This window comes from Puntigrus tetrazona, chromosome 12 (assembly GCF_018831695.1).
Source record: "Puntigrus tetrazona isolate hp1 chromosome 12, ASM1883169v1, whole genome shotgun sequence".
Taxonomy (NCBI): domain Eukaryota; kingdom Metazoa; phylum Chordata; class Actinopteri; order Cypriniformes; family Cyprinidae; genus Puntigrus; species Puntigrus tetrazona.
The window spans coordinates 13698231-13717127 of NC_056710.1; the positions used below are offsets into that span (position 1 = coordinate 13698231).

At 41.4% G+C, this 18897-nt stretch overlaps 1 long non-coding RNA gene across 1 annotated transcript; it reads right to left on the minus strand.

The window, feature by feature from the left end:
• Positions 1–10824: 10824 nt before the first annotated feature.
• On the minus strand, positions 10825–14311 carry LOC122355666. Its single transcript, XR_006252233.1, has 3 exons — positions 13576–14311; positions 13365–13465; positions 10825–12117 (listed from the first exon to the last, which is right to left on the minus strand). It is a non-coding gene; the product is annotated as an uncharacterized LOC122355666 (long non-coding RNA).
• Positions 14312–18897: the final 4586 nt, after the last annotated feature.

Sequence of the window (18897 nt, forward strand, 5' to 3'; positions counted from 1 at the left end):
TTCTTCATCGAACCATAAATGCCAAGAACCTTTTTTTTAAGAGTGTATAATGAATCCTTTGCAAACAGCATCATAAAAGTAATCATAAAACAAGGCTTGAGTGCTATATTCCAAGTCACGTATTAAGTGGAGAAACACGCTGATATTTGAGAAGTCGCTCATCAAAAATAAGATTTAGGAATTTGAACCCAAACTTAATCCATCCAATTTGTAAACAAATCATTCAGTTCTGATTTAGGAACTGGATCAATTGATTCATTACGCTACCCAAATAACAACATACTGCTGTAATTTCAGTCTGTTTTCCCACATATCTGTTGACTATGAAATATAGTTGTTTGGGACACTTTATAATTTTTTTTTTTTTTTTTTTTTGATGGCCCCATTGCGCATTCCCTGTTATATTGAAAAAAAAATTAAAAGGCTAGGGTGTTACATTTTGTATTATATTAAAGAAAAAAGTCATATGTCTTTAGAAATACATGAAAAGGCAATCAAATAATGACAGCATGTTAATTTTTAGTGAAGTATACCTTTATCTGTCAAACCTAAGCTGAGATATTCCTCTCTTTACTGTACCTCTACACTGGCCGCGCAGTTCCCTCGGGTGACTGGAGTCTCTGCCAACCTGTACTTGAAATATATGGGGAGAGGGCACAGAATCCAGCATAACAAAGCCTAGCCATGCTGGGTAAACCTGAGGGGGATTTGACTCACAAATAGAGATGGGAGAAGACAAAGACAAAGGAGAGAGGAGGGGAAAAGTCTAATGGAACACTGCCAGACCAAAATGGCCTCGTTCGCCCATGACAACACAAGTGGGTTTTTGCATTAAGATCAGAAGACGTAAGATGTAATGGAAAGATAGCGATATGACATTATACTTATCGCAGAACAACGTCTCCTCATGAAGGAAACATATAAGGAAAACTCTGGCTTAAAAGGAAATTCGATTATGTGAGATAAAATCAGTTCACCTGGTGAAATAACAAAAGATAGTAAAATACGGAGTCCGCCCCAAACCAGGAGAAATGATGTATAGTTGTGTTAGGAACGCTACGAATGTAACAGCTCTCAATCATGGCGATGATACTCACCACATGAGCTTTCCCACAGTTCCCATGGGCACTGTGTCATCACAACTCCAAATACTGCAGCAATGAGAACAGTGTGGGATTCACAGATTCACGCAAACGGTATGAAATGATCACTTCAAGATGGGGAGACAAAGAAAGAACCTTACGGAGACAAATAAGCTCTGTTCCGAAAACCTAGTACGCTGCCTTACTGCCTCCATAAGCAGCATCCCAACTGAAATGGAACATCAAAAGCGTCTCATTTGGAATGCTCTGTATAGAAATAAACTTTGTGCGTCGTATAATAGGGCTGCTCATATTGAGAGCACAAGATACCATTTCAATGCAGGCTATGTAAACTTTTTTCAGCGTTGCGTTCTGTTTGTTAAGTGCTTTTGAACTTTCTAGCAATTAAAGAATCCTGAGAAATATCAGAGTTTTCATGCAAATATTACGCAGCACAATTGTTTTTAACATTGATAATAGTGAGAAATGATGTACGAGCACCAAATCAGCATATTAGGAGCATGGCTGCCTAAAATGTAGCTTTACCTTTGCAGAAAAAAAATTATGCGTTTTTTTTATTGTGCATTAAATAAAATACTACACACTGAAATTGAATCAGAGTCAGATTTACATACATTAAATATATGATAAACATTATTGGCCATCTTTTTTTTTAACCTTACTATAGTGCATTCTGGGATTGTATTTGTTGAATACAAGATGAATGCGATTAGACTCAGGAGGCATCGTAATTAATGGCTACTATTTAAAGCAGCCTTGGCATCAGATATGCGCCTCTGCTGCCTCTATAGGTAGAACGCTAGGTTTTGGGACAGAGCTATAGACTTCATCACATAGGAAATAACAGCAAACGAGTGGCTGGACTGACAGCGGCAGAAGCGGAGAAAGAAAAGGGCGGAAACATGAAGACAGAAGGAGCTCTGGCCAGGTAGATGGAGAGAGAGAAGGGAAGAGAGAGGGGCACAGCGGGGAGCAGCAGGGGCTGGGGGCTGGCTCCAGGCATTGAGGGGGCATGCAGGGATTTACTCGCAGATCAACAATAGCACACTCAATAAACCCCCGTGGACGGGGGAAACTGATCCACCTCGACACATGTGAGCCCGAATTTACAAATGTTTACATCCTTTAAGGAAAAGAGGAGAAGCTGTCGATCCTGCTCGATATTTGCAATGAGCTCCAGAAGTAAACAAAATGTGGATGGGCTTTCTATGGCCTGCTTCCTTTCCCCATCATTCTCCATCTCCAACCTTCTTTTTCTATTTAAAAGACCCTGGAAGGAAATTATTCTGTTTGGCACATGAGCCGATATTGAGATGCGTTCACTCAATACATAGCGGCCTGTCTCAGGCTCTTAAACACACTGACAATGAAGTGGTAGTTATTTTTATGGACTGACTGACTGAAAAACAGAAACCAGTTGTCGGCTGGGCCCAGTGGAAACATCAACATACAGTTTCCAAAATTTTATATTTACTGCTTTTATTGTTGGACATTACTATTATTATTAGACATCATTTTTGATGTAAACAAGAAAACAGTATTATTACAATACAATTAAAAAAAATCACTATTTATTTCGTATTTTAGTAGTTTTCTATTGTAATATATATATATATATATATATATATATATATATATATATATATATATATATATATAAACTTTTAATTTATTTCGGTAGTGGCAAAGCTGAATTTTTATATCCTCAGTTTATCATGATCCTTCAGGGAGCATTCTAATATGCTGATTTGGTGCTCAATTCTTTATATTAATATTAATATGTTCTTATTATTATTTCTACTTTTGTTAAAAACAGTTGTGCCTCTGTGAAATCCTACTGTACCTTGGAACAGTTTCTTCAGCATTCTTGAATGAACAGAAAGTTCAAAAGAAAAGCATTTAGTTGAAATAGAAATCCTTTGTAAGATTATATTTGTCTTCACAGTCCCTTTTAAACTATTTCACGTGTCCTTGCTGGATAAAAGTATTCATTTCATTTTAAAAAATCTTGACCTTGACCCCGGAGATTTGTACAGTGTGTTCATGTCGGCACAGAATTTGGGAGCCAGTCATCATCATGCATTGTTCATATATGGAAAATAATGTCTTTTGAAATTTTTATAATTATTGCGCTCCACAGGAGAAAAAAAGTCATACAAAGCAAAGTCATTCCTGTAAAGCAGTTGATCTATGGTCTTATTCAAAACAGTGCTGGATGAGTCTAATGCTCCTTCTCAATGATATTTATCAACAATTTATTTAGTCGGAACAGATTAGTTATATAGTAATGTTTGTGAAAAAACGAATAATTTAAGGCATTATATTTCATCTATAATTTGTCCCAGAAAGACCCTTTTGGCAGAGGCAATAGAGCGTGTGCTTGTGTTCTAACCCTCCGTGTCTTTTTCACCTCTAGAGTGTGAGCAGGAGACAGACAGCTTTCAGAAGGCTGAGGTGAGGACAAGAGGCTCATGTACTGGTTACCGGCTCAGTGAAGCCAAAGCCGAGCCAGCAGCCTGTGCTTTACACTAACGCAACCCAAAAAAAGCACATAAAAGAGTCTTTCTCTCTGCCCCGGCTCAAAACCACATCTTTAAAAAAGCTCGGCTTTAGAAAAAAACAACTGCAGGCTCCTCCAAACACCTCAGACCATAGAAGTGGTTGACCATCTCCAGGCTCGGATTCCTAAATGAGGAGCCGTGCCTCTGAGGACAGCGGCTGTGTTCATCTAAAAAAGACCGTGAGGGAACACATGCAGAGATCTATTGTATTTTATATCCAAAATAAACACACCTCTAGCATAGTGCTCAACTGGTTTCGCTTCTGTACCAAGATGGACATCAATTGACAACCTATGGAACACTTAAAAATGAGATCTGATTTCAGTGCTTTTGCATGTGTTTGCTTGGTTTTTGCAAGCAAACACAACGTTTCTCTGAGGAACGCAACACTTCAGAAAGAAAATGCTAATGTTTTATTAGAGAATGCAATGTTTCTTGAAGAAATGTAATAGTTCTTCTGAAGAACGCAGATGTTCTGTGTGAACTAATTTTCACTGGGAAATGGCAAAACACTGTAAAGTGAAAGGGAAGTCACATTTGGCCAGGTATGGTGACCCATACTTGAAATTTGTGCTCTGGATTTAACCCATTCAAAGTGCACACACACACCTGGAGCAGTGGGCAGCACCTGGGGGTTCACTGACATTCCCACAATTCCTTGTATTGAATATTAAATTCTGTTTAAATTTTATGCTTTTTCTTTGAAATAACTATGCTTACTAACTGTTATGTTCATTAGGGTTGCATGTTACATGAAATGCTGTTAAATTAATGTTTATTGCATATTTCAGTGTAATGTGGGCACACCATGATGGTATTTAGTGTTTGTGCGATTGACTGCTTGTGATGGGCTTTGTTTCATCATGTGACTCATCACCACCTGCACTTGGTGCTTGTCAGTGTATTTCAAAGGTACAAAACAGATTTCAGTAATTTAATAGGTTCATATATTAACATTACATCAGAAATTACGGTATTTAACTGTAAATTTTCAGTCGATTTCCAGCAACCACAGCTGCCGCAGTTACAGTTTTTTTTATGTTACAGATTGTTATATATATATATATATATATATATATATTTTATATATATATATATATATATATATATATATTTTTACTCTCTTTTATCACCACCTAGTCACCAAAGTAAGTTGCAAAAATGTTTATTGTATGCAAGTAAACGGAAGTGCGTTTGGAATCAAACCTGTCTACATTACAAATTCAAAATTGCATTAGAAAAATAAACAAGAGATCCATTTCATAGATAATTTAGATAACTTCTTATAAGGGGTTAAACAGCCTCAGTCATTATGTGGTTGGGTAATTCCAGATGGACTATAGCGTTCATTATCAGGCTGGGGTAACTACTGCCGACAACTGTGAAACCTGTGTCAAAAAGTCTGTTTTCTGACCAGCCTTCATTTGCATGTTTGAATAATACATAGTGCTTATAAGCATATTAAATGGAGCAGATATGCACGTCATTTGAAGGAAGAGATCAGACCTTGCCAGTTAATTATGAAGATGTCAAATGTCAGGAAGTGAACCTCTGGCCCTGAGGTCGCCACCGTTTAGTTTAGTGATTATATGCACAAACTACAGATAAAGTGTCATCATACAGGTTATTAGAGCTGAGAAAGGCTCCCTCTGACTCTCATTACCATTCAAAGCCAAAGAAACACAAGAAACGCTATCGCTTACTTCACTTTTCTGCAGTGTTAAAGCTGAAACGTAAAAGTACGTGAACGTAAGCGCGCATGTTGCAGCAAGGGGAGCCATAACAGGAACTGGCAAAAAATCTCAAATACAGATATGGTGGAGGAATGCTATTGCAAGGCCAGTGTGTTTATACTATTGCAATTGAACACATTAGGTTTAATAGACATGAATGTAATTGAACGTAACTTTATCACTGAGGTTTGTTACTGCCTAGTGATAAGACACACAGCAAGGAGGGCTCAAATCAAAAACCCCAGAGGGTGGTTTTATTAACAAAAACAAATAATCTTCTAGAAGTGTGTTGGTTGTGTGCCGTGAAGGTGCTCGTGCTTCCTCTCTCTCTTCCTCTTCCTTCGCTCTCCCCTTCTCTAAGGTGAACATCTGCATACTGATAAGCCATGGAGACATTGTGCTGCGTGGCCTTTATCCCGCCCCTGACAAGCAACAGCTGACACAGCCTGTAACGAGATGCAGGTGCTCCTCGTTTCTGTTAGGTAACTGCTGGTCCTTTGAAGGGGGAAGCATTGACAGATGCTGCCCAGATCCGAGAGACAAACGCACCACAAAGTGGAAATCCTGGAGCGCTATCACCCTCGCGTTGGTTTCCTTTGGCCGGGCCATCCACTGCAGGGGAGCATGGTCAGTGAGGAGGGTGAACTTCCGCCGAGGAGGTAGTACCGCAGCTCCAGGATTGCCCATTGAAGGGCCTCCTTTCTACTGCCGCATAGTTCTTCTCGGCCGGGACAGCTTTCGCTGATGATAGGACCGATGCTGCCTCCTGGACTTGGGAGACCTCAACCCCGTTCCGCCTGTAGCAGAAGGGACATTCCGGCGCTGGATGGTTCCGAATTCTTGATCTTTCGAACGCCTATCTTCTCAGGCTGCCCCTTCCTGGTCAGGTCCGTCAGGGAGATACAGGAAAGTTGGGGATAAAACAACGATAGTAACCACGCTAACCCCAGAAAGGCTCGCAAGGCCTCGGGCGCTTCTTGACGGCTTCTACCTTGTCTTCTTGGGGTCGGATAAGGCCCTCCCGACTTGGTAACCCAGGTACCTTGCTTCCGACAGCGCCAGGTGACATTTACGGGGTTGGCTGTGAGCCCAGCCCTCCTCCGAGTTCGGACAGCACCCTCCGCATAGGTGGTCCTCCCAGGTTCTGAGTGAACGACGACGCCGCCAGATAGGCAGCATCTGGTTAGGACGACGCCCATTTCCCACAATGTCCATGCTCTTGAAGATTTAGAGGGGGTACCTGCCAGTGAGGTGTTACAGTCGGTTAATAACTCATTAAGAGACCTCGCTCAAACGGGCGGAAATCGCAAATCGGAGGGTGCCATCGGGTTTTGTAGGACTGGACCACGGGCTGCGAGATTTCAATTACCCTAACTTGAGCATTTGTTTTATTTCCTCCTCAATAGCCTGCCGACGAGCCTTGCCGGACGATAACTCCAGGGGCGCCCGGATCTCGTGTTCGATTCAGCGAGGGGAGAACACGCCAGAGAACTGACCGACCAGGTGCTGGAGCTCCCCTTCTGGGCAGCCGAAAGATGGGGTTGGTGTCGACAACCACGGGACCGTGGTCGCCAGGCCTGAGACTTGTCCTCGCTCCTCCATCTTGACGTGGTAGAGCTGGTCGGTTTCGCCGTCGGCCGGGCTGATGTAATCTATACGAACCGGGCCGAATCAACGCGCCAGCTTACAGGTTGCCGTGAGTCAGTGTGGTTGGGCTGCCCGGTTGTAGTGTCGCTGTTGAGCCTGTTGGGCTTTAAACTAATGGCAATCCGGTCCCTCATCTCCCCTGACGTGCTCCACGAGGGCTGCCGAGAGAGGCCCCGAGGCTGTCGGCCAAAGAGGAGCTCAGGGTGTAAAGCCCGTTGAGGCTTGGGGAACTTCCCGATGCCGGGCCAGTATGTAAGGCAGCATCAGGTGTCCTCGCTTGTCCTCCGCCACCACGCACGTCCGGAGCATCTGTTTGAGGGTCACATCCGTCTCTGTGGGTGGTAGACCGTCATCTGTTTTACCTGCAGAGCCGCAAGGTCAGCCATTAGCCGACATAAAGGGGGTACCTGATCGGTCAGGATCTCGGCGGCAGCTCCGATAACAGCCTTCCGGAGGGGTATCGCCGGGTAACGGGTGGCGTGGTCGAAACGTGTTCGTGTCCCCGGGCGACTTCGTACGGCATAATCCATCAGCGCTCAAGGGCACGCCGATGATGGGTAGCGGGATGAGAGGACTGGGAGGAGGAGTGCGAGGCGACGTTAGAGAGGCCTGGCAGAACCGCTTTCAGCAAGACCCGCCAGTGAAACCGGTCGATTCGTGTGTGTTGGCTTGCCCTGCAACTCAGTCTTTGATTTTGGCACCAAACAGCAGTTTCTCCTCCCTCCGACACAGTACAACAGGCCATTTTTTTACAACAAAATGAGAGGATGTGGCCTGGCCGCACATCCTGTTCCCTATAACGCAGCACTTGCGGCCAACAGTGTTTAAGATCGAGAGAGAAAAACATCAAAAACAGGTTAGAGCTCTGGGAGGGGACTCACCTTCTCTTCCGCTTATCCGAGGCCAGCAACGCCGGGCGGGTCCGTGGCTTGCGGGCTTGCCGGGGTTGTTGGCGGTTCCTCTGGGGCTGGCCGGTTGAGTGGCGGCGCGCAGTAGCTGGTCAAAACCTGGCCAATCCCTTCCCAACAGGACTGGCACGGGAGGTCCTTCACCAGTCCGAAAGCGGCCTGGCCGAGATGTGAAGCCGAACTTGCAGTGTGTCCCCGTGTACACAGGTGATGGGAATGAACGTTTTCTTTTCCGTGACGGGCCATTAACGAAAGGCACCTCAAACTGCACTGCCTGAGTCCAGTAGAGCCCTTTCCCGCTCACCGACTTTGGCTTCTGGAGCTCCCTGGGGTGGCTCGTGGTGCACGAAAGCCACGCGGGCACCGGATTTTCCGTGGGCATGGGTTCATCGCGTGGAGAGGAACCGCCCCGCCTGTTCTCGGCGTGCCTCCGGCATGCGCGCTCAGAAAAACGGCGCCGCTCCCAGGCTCCGAGATTGGGCCGCATCCGCCAGCTCCACTTCGGCGATCTGGTCGGGCCGCGACCGGACTGCCTGTCAAAGGGCTCTCAAACCCGAGGCGACTCAAGCTCCGCCACTTGACTCGCGGTTGATCCCGTCCGAGGCCAGTGTTGCGTAAGGGCGAGGTCCGCTGCTTGCAAGGGGGTTATACTCCCAGCTGTGAAACTGCTGGGCCGCTTTCGGTGAGAGGCCAAGAGGATTTCTCGCGCAAGTCCTCTGCCGCCCAGAAAGGGAGAAATACGCGCTGCGCCTTAAGAGGGGGGCTGTATCCGCGCCATTCCTCGCACAAACAAGGTAGGCTTCTGGATTGCATCCGCGGACTAGCAGTTTGGTGGCTCTCGCTCTTTTGGAAATCCTCATAGCCAGGTGTTCCAGTTTGTTGCTGGCGGACTCGTGAGCCTTTGTAAGCTCTTCCATGACGGGGAAGGAGCGCTACGCCACACGGCAAACTAAACGGGAGACAAGAAGAAAAAGTAAGGGGGAGACGAGATCGCTTGCCGGTGTTTCTTCACACTTTTGCCGGCATTCTCCACCAAGAAACACACAGCAAGGAGGGCTCAAATCAAAAACCCCAGAGGGTGGTTTTTAACAAAAAAACAAATAATCTTCTAGAAGTGTAGGTGGTTGTGCCAGTCCGTGCCGTGAAGGTGCACTCTAAGGTGCGTGGTGAATCCGTGTCCTCTGGTGCCGTCTGACCGCTCTATACACTGCTTTCTGAGAAGATCCGTTAGTATCTCTAGCATGGAGACAGTGACACATCACAAGCAACAGCTGAGACCGCAGTGCATGCAGGTGCTCCTCGTCTTTACCAGGACGACGCTGATGGCTGCTCGGGGCGCCGTCTAGATAGAATCACACCAGAGTGTTTGCTGAACATCTGCATATTTGAAAGCCCATTTCCGCCCCTGAATACACTAAAAAAGAAAAAAGGTAACTGCGAATTTGAAAAACATTGAAGATGCATGCAAATGCATTTCGCACTAAACTATGGATAAGCAATGGCTATGCTTTTCTTCATTGCTGATACATGTTAAAATTCCAATCCAATTAATATAAACAGATAAAAAAATGGCTAAAACAAACAAACAAGGGATCGTTCGTTTTTACTTCAGCCTACTGCAGTATTCATACGAGCCCCAATTCTTTGTCTTTCCCACAAATCCATGCCAGTCTATGGTGAAGTGTTCATTTAATAACTCATTAAACGGAGCAAAAGCATGTTAGATTTCCACCTTTCAAGTCCAGAGCCGGTTTAACAAGCCAGGTGTTAGTGCGTTTGTATTCAGGCAGTGAATACGTGAGTGTAGCGTAGGCCGGTCTGCTTAAGCCATTACTGCGCCATTAAGACCAAAAAGAGCTCCGGAGTCAGTGAGTGGAAAATAAAGAGCGGTGAGGGCCTGAGAGAGCCGCCAGTCAAACAGGTGAACTCACTGTGTGTTTCTGTCAGTCACATCTCTCTGAAGTTCATTTATAGAGGGGCAAGATGCCTCACTAGCTCCTAACAGGTAAAAGGTACCATAATATCAGCCCCTCAGAGAGAGCAGCACAACCTGATGTGTTCTTTCAACTGTACTAAACTGAGTCCAGGTCACAGAAGTGTGGCCTGGACTGCCCTGATTAAGAGAGAGAGAGAAGTTGAGAAAAGAAAGGCAAGCAAAATAAAAAATGAAGCACTGGCCGACTGATCCATTGGAGATTCAGCACAAAGAGGTTGTTGAGGGGACGTTAGACCCTTGCTCCTTCGGCTGCGGTGTGGACAAAGAGTCAGGGCCTTTCGTCCGAGGCGCTGAGCACACTCAATATTTCATCCTGTCCTGAAGGCCAGAGCTGCTCAAGGCCACATCTCAACCTGGTCTCAAGGAAACTCAAAGCAGTTTTATCCAAACCGAAACCCACCCAGAGCGCCCTTAAACTGATGCACAAACACAGACTCTAATTCATCGGCTAACTTCTCTGCTGGAAATATCATCTAGTTTTACTTTGTGAACTTTTTGGCTAACACACCGCCTAGACCAGTGCTAAAAACCAGCATTAACCCGGACCTGAATTGACACCACTCTGGTCTACGCTGGTTTCTAGCCAGGTCTCTGCGATTGAATCTCAGAGAAACCAAATACAGACGCACCATTTACAAACCATACGGGAATCACACGCTTCATATTGCTTTTGAAAAACACTTACAGAACCACAGCTGATTCCTAAGAGACAATAGTAATCCCATAATGCACTATTTACTGAAATATTATCACCGAAAGTGTGCATGACATACAATCAGTTTGAGACAGAATCTTTGATTTTTTTTTTTTTAGAACATAAACAAAGTGTGCATTACATTACAAACAATGAAACTTAGACAAAAGTGTGGAATCCAATTTAAGATGAGAAATAAAAAATCTTTATATTTTTTTATCTTAAACTTTACTTTTTGTTTCTATTTTACTCTGAAGCAGAAAGCATAGTTAATTAAATGAAATCAATGAAAATTAGCTGGAAACGTACTCAACTTCGGGTCAACTAAGATGGAGATGCGTTTGTTTTCCGTTTCGAAACAGATTCGGAGTAAATGAGCATTACATCACAGCTCACTAATGGATCATCTGCAGGTGATAAAAAACATAATAGTAATCCATAAATAATCCACACGACTCCACTTAACATCTTGTAAAGAAAAAAGCTGTATGTGTGTAATAACCCCATCAAGGAATTTAGAACTTAAAACCATCGCTTCTGGCTAAAATACAGGGTCTTCAGTGAAAAAAAGTCTTCTCATCTAAATCAGGAGTGAAATATGAACAGATCAAGAGCCATAAGTTCATTTCAAATATGTCTGGATTTTGATGTGAAAGAAAACAGGGGACTTTTCACTGGAGGAAGCGTTAGTATGGATTAAGGACTTATATTTTGGCCAGAAGCAATGGTTGAAGTTAAAAAGCCTCAACGATGGATTCGATTCTTGCAAACACGCAGCTCTTCGCTTCTCTAGACATTAATTGATGGGCTGGAGTCATATGGATAATTTGGATTAAATTACAGTTTGCTCATTTCAAGAAAGTACTTTTACATGGTGAAATGCATTTCAGCCGTTTCGTTCTTTGCATCCCAGGTCACGACACAAGCAATATTGTGTACGAGGAAACAAGGCCCACTATCTTCCAAGAGAGAATGGCATCAATCAGTTTCAGCAAAATCTTATCCCAATATTTTCAAACCGAATGCACAATTACACATATGCTTCTCGCCATTGTTTTGTTTTGTCTCATTTTCCTCAAGCCTGCCGTTATCAGACAGTTAACTATGTGTGCATTTTCAGGCCTTTGACTGCTTGCTTTCTTTTTTTATTTCTGGCACGGGTGTGTACGTGTGTGTGTGTGTGTGTGTGTGTGTGTAAGTGTGAGTTTGCGAACGTGCTCTGGCTTTGTTTTTCTTTTTGAAAATTCCTTTGATGTGCGTGTTTATTTATTTATTTGTGTTGTGTGCAGGCCTTTTCGGCGGTTAAGGCTACAGTAGATGTGCTGTGCGCAGCTCAGACTGCCATCCATCACTCGTGAACCTCTTTGACGGCTGAACCTCTGACCTCCTCTTCCCAGCATCCTCCTTTTGCTGCTACAGGAGCACTTTTAAAGTCACGTCGTGCCCGGACCGATCTCATCAGGATTTGCATGTACCTGGACAGAGATTAGCGTACGAGACGCGTGAGAGCATTTTTGCCCGGAAATACCCAAATCGTTATTATATAGTAAGTAATACATTTTATAATACAGCGTTGCAGGTGAATCAGAGTATAAGAAAAAGTTAGAAATACGGACGCCGTTTATTAATGACATTATAACCTACAAAAACAGTTGAAAAAAAATTCTACAAATTCACAGTATAAGAAGGATATATACAAACATATATGCATATTGCATATTATATATATATATATATATATATATATATATATATATACATATACATACATATACATATATATATACACACACACACACATATATATATATATATATATATATATATATATATATATATATATATATACACATATATGTGTGTGTGTCTATGTATTAATATACATAATATTTTATATTATGTGAATTATATAACACTTAACATTGGAGTAATAACTGCTGAAAATTATGCTTTGTCATCACATAGTAAAATATTTATAGAAATAAATATATGAATGCATTAAACATCAAAATTAAATAGGTATGCTTCAAAAAATATTTAGCCTAAAAAACAATGCCTTAGGGAACAAACGTAATATTTTTTTTTACGATTCATAAATAAACACTTTAGCGCTATGTTATGCATTTTGTGTTACATTTTTATACACAAAAAAAAACAGTTAGATAAAGCAATAAGAAATGAAGTAAAAACCTAAACGGAACTTAGCTTAAACACACAAGAACCAATTTTTTAGCTCTGAGCGCTGCATACGAAGACGCTGTTCATCAGTCAAAGCGATGGCCAGATACCCAAGAGCACAAAGAGAGACGCCTGATCCTTCACATAGACAGACTTACTTAACCTGATTCCAGGGACACTCTCATTCAATTCGGTCTCAAGGCTAAACAGAGAAACACAATTGCCTTTTTTGTCTTCTCATGAATTGTTTGCAAAAAATGAAACAAGCAGAAAAGAATGCTGTGTTTGTGGTCAAATCTTTTTGCTTTCATCTGCTTCCCTTCTTCTCCTCTATTGTCAGTCGACTAAGAATGTTTTTCTTGCATAAAAGCACACACTTCACTGAAAATGACCCTTATAATTCCGACCGCCAACAAAACGCATTTCTCAAGAGCTCCGTCCTTCAACCAGGCATGTGAAATTTATCACAGCATTCAAAAGATGCTCGTAAAGAAATAACTCGCCATCCTTGTCTCATGCTTCCTTAAGTGTTTACTGTGCGTACCTGTGTAAAAACGTTCTCTTTAAACTGCACGCGCGTCCTCAACTCAAATTTGATCATCTCTTCGGTTTACCGTTGCATAGGCTGAAGACTGAATGCTGCAACTTTAAAAGATAAAGACAGGTTCATTCTCTTTTCAATTCGGCCTTTAAAAGGAGTAAATATGTGATAATGGGGTTGGTGAGAAATCTCTGAAAGTGTCAAGTGGTTTCACCTCATTCGGTACGACGGGAGGTGTAGCTTCCTGCCTGCCGGGGCTTCCTTGCTCTCTATTGGCCACGTGGAGACCGGACCTCTCAACAGAAAAGCAAATGAATACAAAAACAAAACTTTGTTTGGAAAATTACAAGACGACGTTGCACACATTCAGCAGATAACACAAGCGATTGGCGGCGGCTAGGTATTCATTACCAGGTATCTGCTATAAATAAAACGTAAGCCAGAGCAGCATGGTTCTTTTGGAGAGTTGCTGCCAACTGTGAGTATTGGCTGTGTTCTGTCAGTCATGCCTGTGAGAGGTGCCAGTAAATTCTGGGTTTGTGTTAGAGAGGGCGATTGAGCATAAAACACTCACCTAAAAGCACACAGGAATAAAACAACAATCACTCAGGTCACCAAGACAGCCTTGAATGTAGTTTCATAAGTGGGTGGCTTTTGGAAGCTTTTGGATGGGGGCTAAAAAAGAGAACAAGCACCAGAACGTACATTTCATACTCTGGATGGATAAAATAACAAATCAAATAAAACCTCAACTTTATGGCTTAAAGTAGTAATATTTCGAGAACAAAGGCAGAATTAGGATAATAAACAGTCAAAATATATTAGCAGAATTTTCCCTGGTTCTTAAAACATTACTAGTATAATCTACAATGTTAAGTTTTTAATGTAATTTAAAAAAAGAACATAAAATAAATAAAGTTGAAAGTTATGAGAACAAAGTTCATGATAGGCCTTTTATTACAATTAAGCCATTATATGAAAAAGCTGAAATATTATTTTAAAATGTTTAACAATTTACTGTAAAAATTATGTAATGAAGATGGTTTATTAAACATGTAAGTTTTAAAAGAAATTACTACTTCAGTCTTTATACTTTAAAATTTCACCTTAATTTCAATATTTTTTGTTTATCTGTTTCTGTATCTGTTTGTAATTGTGAAATTTAAGAGCAATTTAAGAGCAATTTATGAATATATATACATATATATATATATATATATACATATATATATATATATATATATATATATATATATATATATATTATTCTTTTTTTTTTTTTTTTTTACAGTTGATTAACTTAAAATAGTTTTTAAACTGTAATTTGTAATTTTTTTAATATAGCTTAATAATACTTTATCTGGTTATTTTAATTAATTTTTAAAAAAAGAATATTCAATGTTAAATCCTGCCACTTTAATCTAATTATGGCTTAGTAATAAAACCTATTATAAAAAAAGCCTATCAAAAACGTTCAACTTAAATACTGTTATTTAAATATTATATTACATCATTCTCATGTTGGGCTAGAGAAAGCTTTATGAATTATGAACAGCATAAATCAGAAAGGTCGCCACGCAAGACTTTAGTCAAGCTTCCTTTTGACAACAAATACTGTGGGATAGTCCTGCCTGGCTGTTCATAGGAGGAAGCATTTTTTTCTCTCCTTCTTGAATTGTTAGATTTTTCAAAAGACTTAATTAGAGTCAAGCCATTCATCTACTTTAAAAGGATTTTGTGCATTTAGTTGAAGCCAACATTTGGGATTCTGGAAGATCTGACAAAGTCCAACATTTAATCACTGAATTATTTTTAGACCAATTACTGGTTTGCCCCGTTAAGAGCAAAATCCACTTTCCAAACGATCATTTATCCTCCTTCTGCTATTTCTTTGCCCCCAAAAAAAAAGAAGAAGAAGGGAGCGAGTCCTTTCAGTATTACATTATGTGTTCTGGGCAGGTGTTTCAGATCATTTCCTTTTCTCTCATCCATTCCTCCTGCCCCCTATGCTGATTTGAATTTCTACCCCGGCCTTTGGGGATCCAGCGATTTGACCATATTTTATTTATCAATTTTTGTAAAAGCTAATATTCAGCAGCTGTGATCTATAGCAGAATTACAATTTTCAGGGTCAAGAAGGATTCTAATACAGGAAAGAATGAGTACAATGCTGTTAGAGAAAAAAAAAGAAGAGCAAAAAAGGAAAAGAAAAGAGAAAAGGGGTTAAAAAAAAAAAAAAAACCACACGAGTCGTCTTTAAAAATAAATGAGAAAATCGGTAATCCCAGAGTCACTGCATGGAAAAAAGAAAATCAATACTTCTCTCAATTCACCTGGGCCATCCAGAATCCTTGAAACGAACAAAAGTTGTGAAATTTGTTGCCAATACCATACATCTTTCTCAGAGCGGCTGCCATCTTTAAAAATAAACTAGCAGGTGAGAGCGAATGGGTGAGCGTGTGGTATAACGTGTTTACGTGCAGCGAAAACAACACTTTCTAATTGGGTGCAAAGTGGAACGGTAGGAGCCTTCGTCCAACCTTTGTCAAATTTCACCTTTCTGAAGCAACCGCTCTCTCCGGTCATCTTCAGGGGCAGGAGAGCAGGGAAGAGAAGAGGGACATCATACAGATTTTGTAACCTTTGAACCATCCATTCAATTGACCCTGTATGCCAACCTGCAGGGACCCCCATGCATGAATCTGCCTCCATTTCCTGCCCTGGGAGAAAAACGCCAGACCAGCGCTGCCATTGGATGCACGCTCATGAATATTTAATCAATTCCCCCAGCTAAGGAGGAGGTATCGCCGAGGGGGACTGAGAGACAGACATGGGGGGGCCCACCGCCGTGCCCTTTTCCAAGCGTCTCGTCAAGACAATGAAACACACACACACACATATACACCCTGGTGTTTATGGAGTACCATCACACACACACCAGCTTCAACCACAGAATGCACCCCCTTCCGTCCGGGCCATCTACATACGGATGTGCTAAGCGATGCCCCCCCCAGTTCATTAGTGTGCTCTTCAGTAGCCTGTCATAGAGGATGTGCTCCATCAAAGCTGATTGACTCTCGTTTTCCAGAGAGATGTCGCAGGGTATCACCGCTCGCTCAGATCTCCTGCTATGGGGAACATGAATGGCAGGCTGCCTTTTGAAGACAGTGATTTTCCACTGATGCCTCCCAGTTGGAAATTTAGAATCTTGTCTGGTAAGACACCATATGCAAAGTAAGTCATGCCATGCAACCCAACAGTCAGGCCATGGCATCCTTGACAGAACTCATCTTTCTCCACTTCCTGCAGAACTCTTTCATAGTCCAGCTGAAACATCTACATAATCAATCTTACATAAAAACACCAAATGATCAGTAACTACACATCTACCACATCAATAATCAACTTCTACAGTATCTATCTATCTATCTATCTATCTATCTATCACTATATAGCAATAAGATTACACATGAATTGTCTATCTCTACATATAGACATTTAGTGTTGACCTATTGTAAGAATATATCTATCACAATAATGCATCCATAACACATACATGAATGATCTACCTCTACATATAGACATTTAGATCTCATGTATCTCATATCTATTGTTTTTTTTTGTAAAATGTGTATATATAGCTATTTATATACAGATACTGCAACCCCAACTGAGTGACTATTACTATAAAGACATGTCAACAAACATGTATATTTCGATTTATACACATACTATATTCATTCTGTGTGAAGAAACTTCTCCAGAAGAAACCTTATAAGTGAGAGTAGGTCAGCGAAGCAGAACTGGAGGGTGGAGGTGAGCTGTGTTTAGATTATGTGATATAGGTCAGGCCTGCTTCTTTGTTCAGTGTGTAACTTCTGCCTTCACACACACACGCTCACGCTACAACAGCACAGAGGAGACAAAGGGAGAGAGCGAGCAGCACAAGGCTGGTGGTTTAACTGGTTAAAAAGTAAAACCTTACCCATGCTTAAACTCCATTCTTCTGTTCCACAAGGATCCTTTAAGACATCAACCACCGAACGGGGCTCAAAAAACAACACGCGAAGAAAAGTGTTGAAAACGACATTTCTAATGAGAGCAAGGACACCAGCACGGGTGAAATACAATACTGCTTTAATGACAGCGTCGAACCTAGACAAGCTTTTAGCATATCGACAGAAAACACTATTCAAAAAAGTAATCACCAATTGAACAAACATAAGATTATTCTGATCATTACTGGGTCTCTGGTCTGGAGCAAACAGCCACATGTAAAGTCACACCCACTGACACACAATAGTCCACACAGTGCAAACACAGTATCAGATCCGTGGCTCCAACTGATGGGTATTCACTCACATAATGGGACACACCAGAAGAAAACATAATTGATGGATGTCGTGTCACATCAACTGCATTCATTATTCACAGGAGAATGAGGATATTGTCGTGTGCATTTGTGCAACACGTTTGTACAATTGTGCACAGTTACCCAGATAATAAATTAAAATAATAATAAAAAGGAAACCTATTATCCCACTGCGTTTAACAAGAGAGGCCACAGATCTCCCTACACTAACTTGAATCTAACACACTGACACTCACACACACACACACACACAAACACAGAGCCATCTGTATTATCTATAGGGTGAAATATTATCTCTGGATGTGTGAACGAGTAAAAATAGAGAGATGCGTTGCGCAGTTTAAAACGCGGACCTCCCATCACGCTCTAAAGCAACCTCAGAAAAAGCACAGTCAGCGAACATTGACGCTCATTTCATGCAGGCCGCATGACATCGATTTAAGAGAGAAATTCTACTCAACTTTGACAGTTAAATTATTCAATTGAGAAAAAAAAGTTATAAAATGTTATACATTAAACATTTAAAGTTTTTAATTCAGGCTTTTGACTTGCAATGCTATGGAGTTTAAGGATTATTTAAAGTAAAAAGGCAAATAAAATAATATTTCCTCAGTTTTCATCACTTTACGAAAAAAAAACACAAACCTTCTATGCTTTTCTAACTTGGAAACTGAAACAAAGTGGGTGGAAATTAGTAAAGGCTTAAACAAATAATAAAAAAAAAGCTAAAACTGCTAAACTAGCTAGCTAGATGTCAGTAAATCATGAGCAAGGGCCCGTCTCTGCCGTGACCGCAGTGGGTCTTGCCTGCCTCTTTGTAGCCTGTTCTGTGATAGGAGCTAATCAGAGTCTCTTTCTCACTAAAGGCCTGCTAGCCAAAGTCACTTAGCAGGGTTAACGTCAGGCATAATGAAATATTAAAGTGTGTCTGTAACTGCCACTATTGTTGCCCCTCGGAATAAGATATAACCCATTTTTGACAAGTTTTCATCCTCCTCACATAGAAGGCACTACACGCAAACCAAATCAGCTACAGAGAAGAGGGTAATGAATAATCTATTTCATATTCCAAAGGCACCCGCTGCTTAGAGAGAGAGAGAGAGAGAGAGAGAGAGAGAAAGAGAGAGAGAGAGAAAGGAGGGAAGGAGACAGGGAGGCATAGAG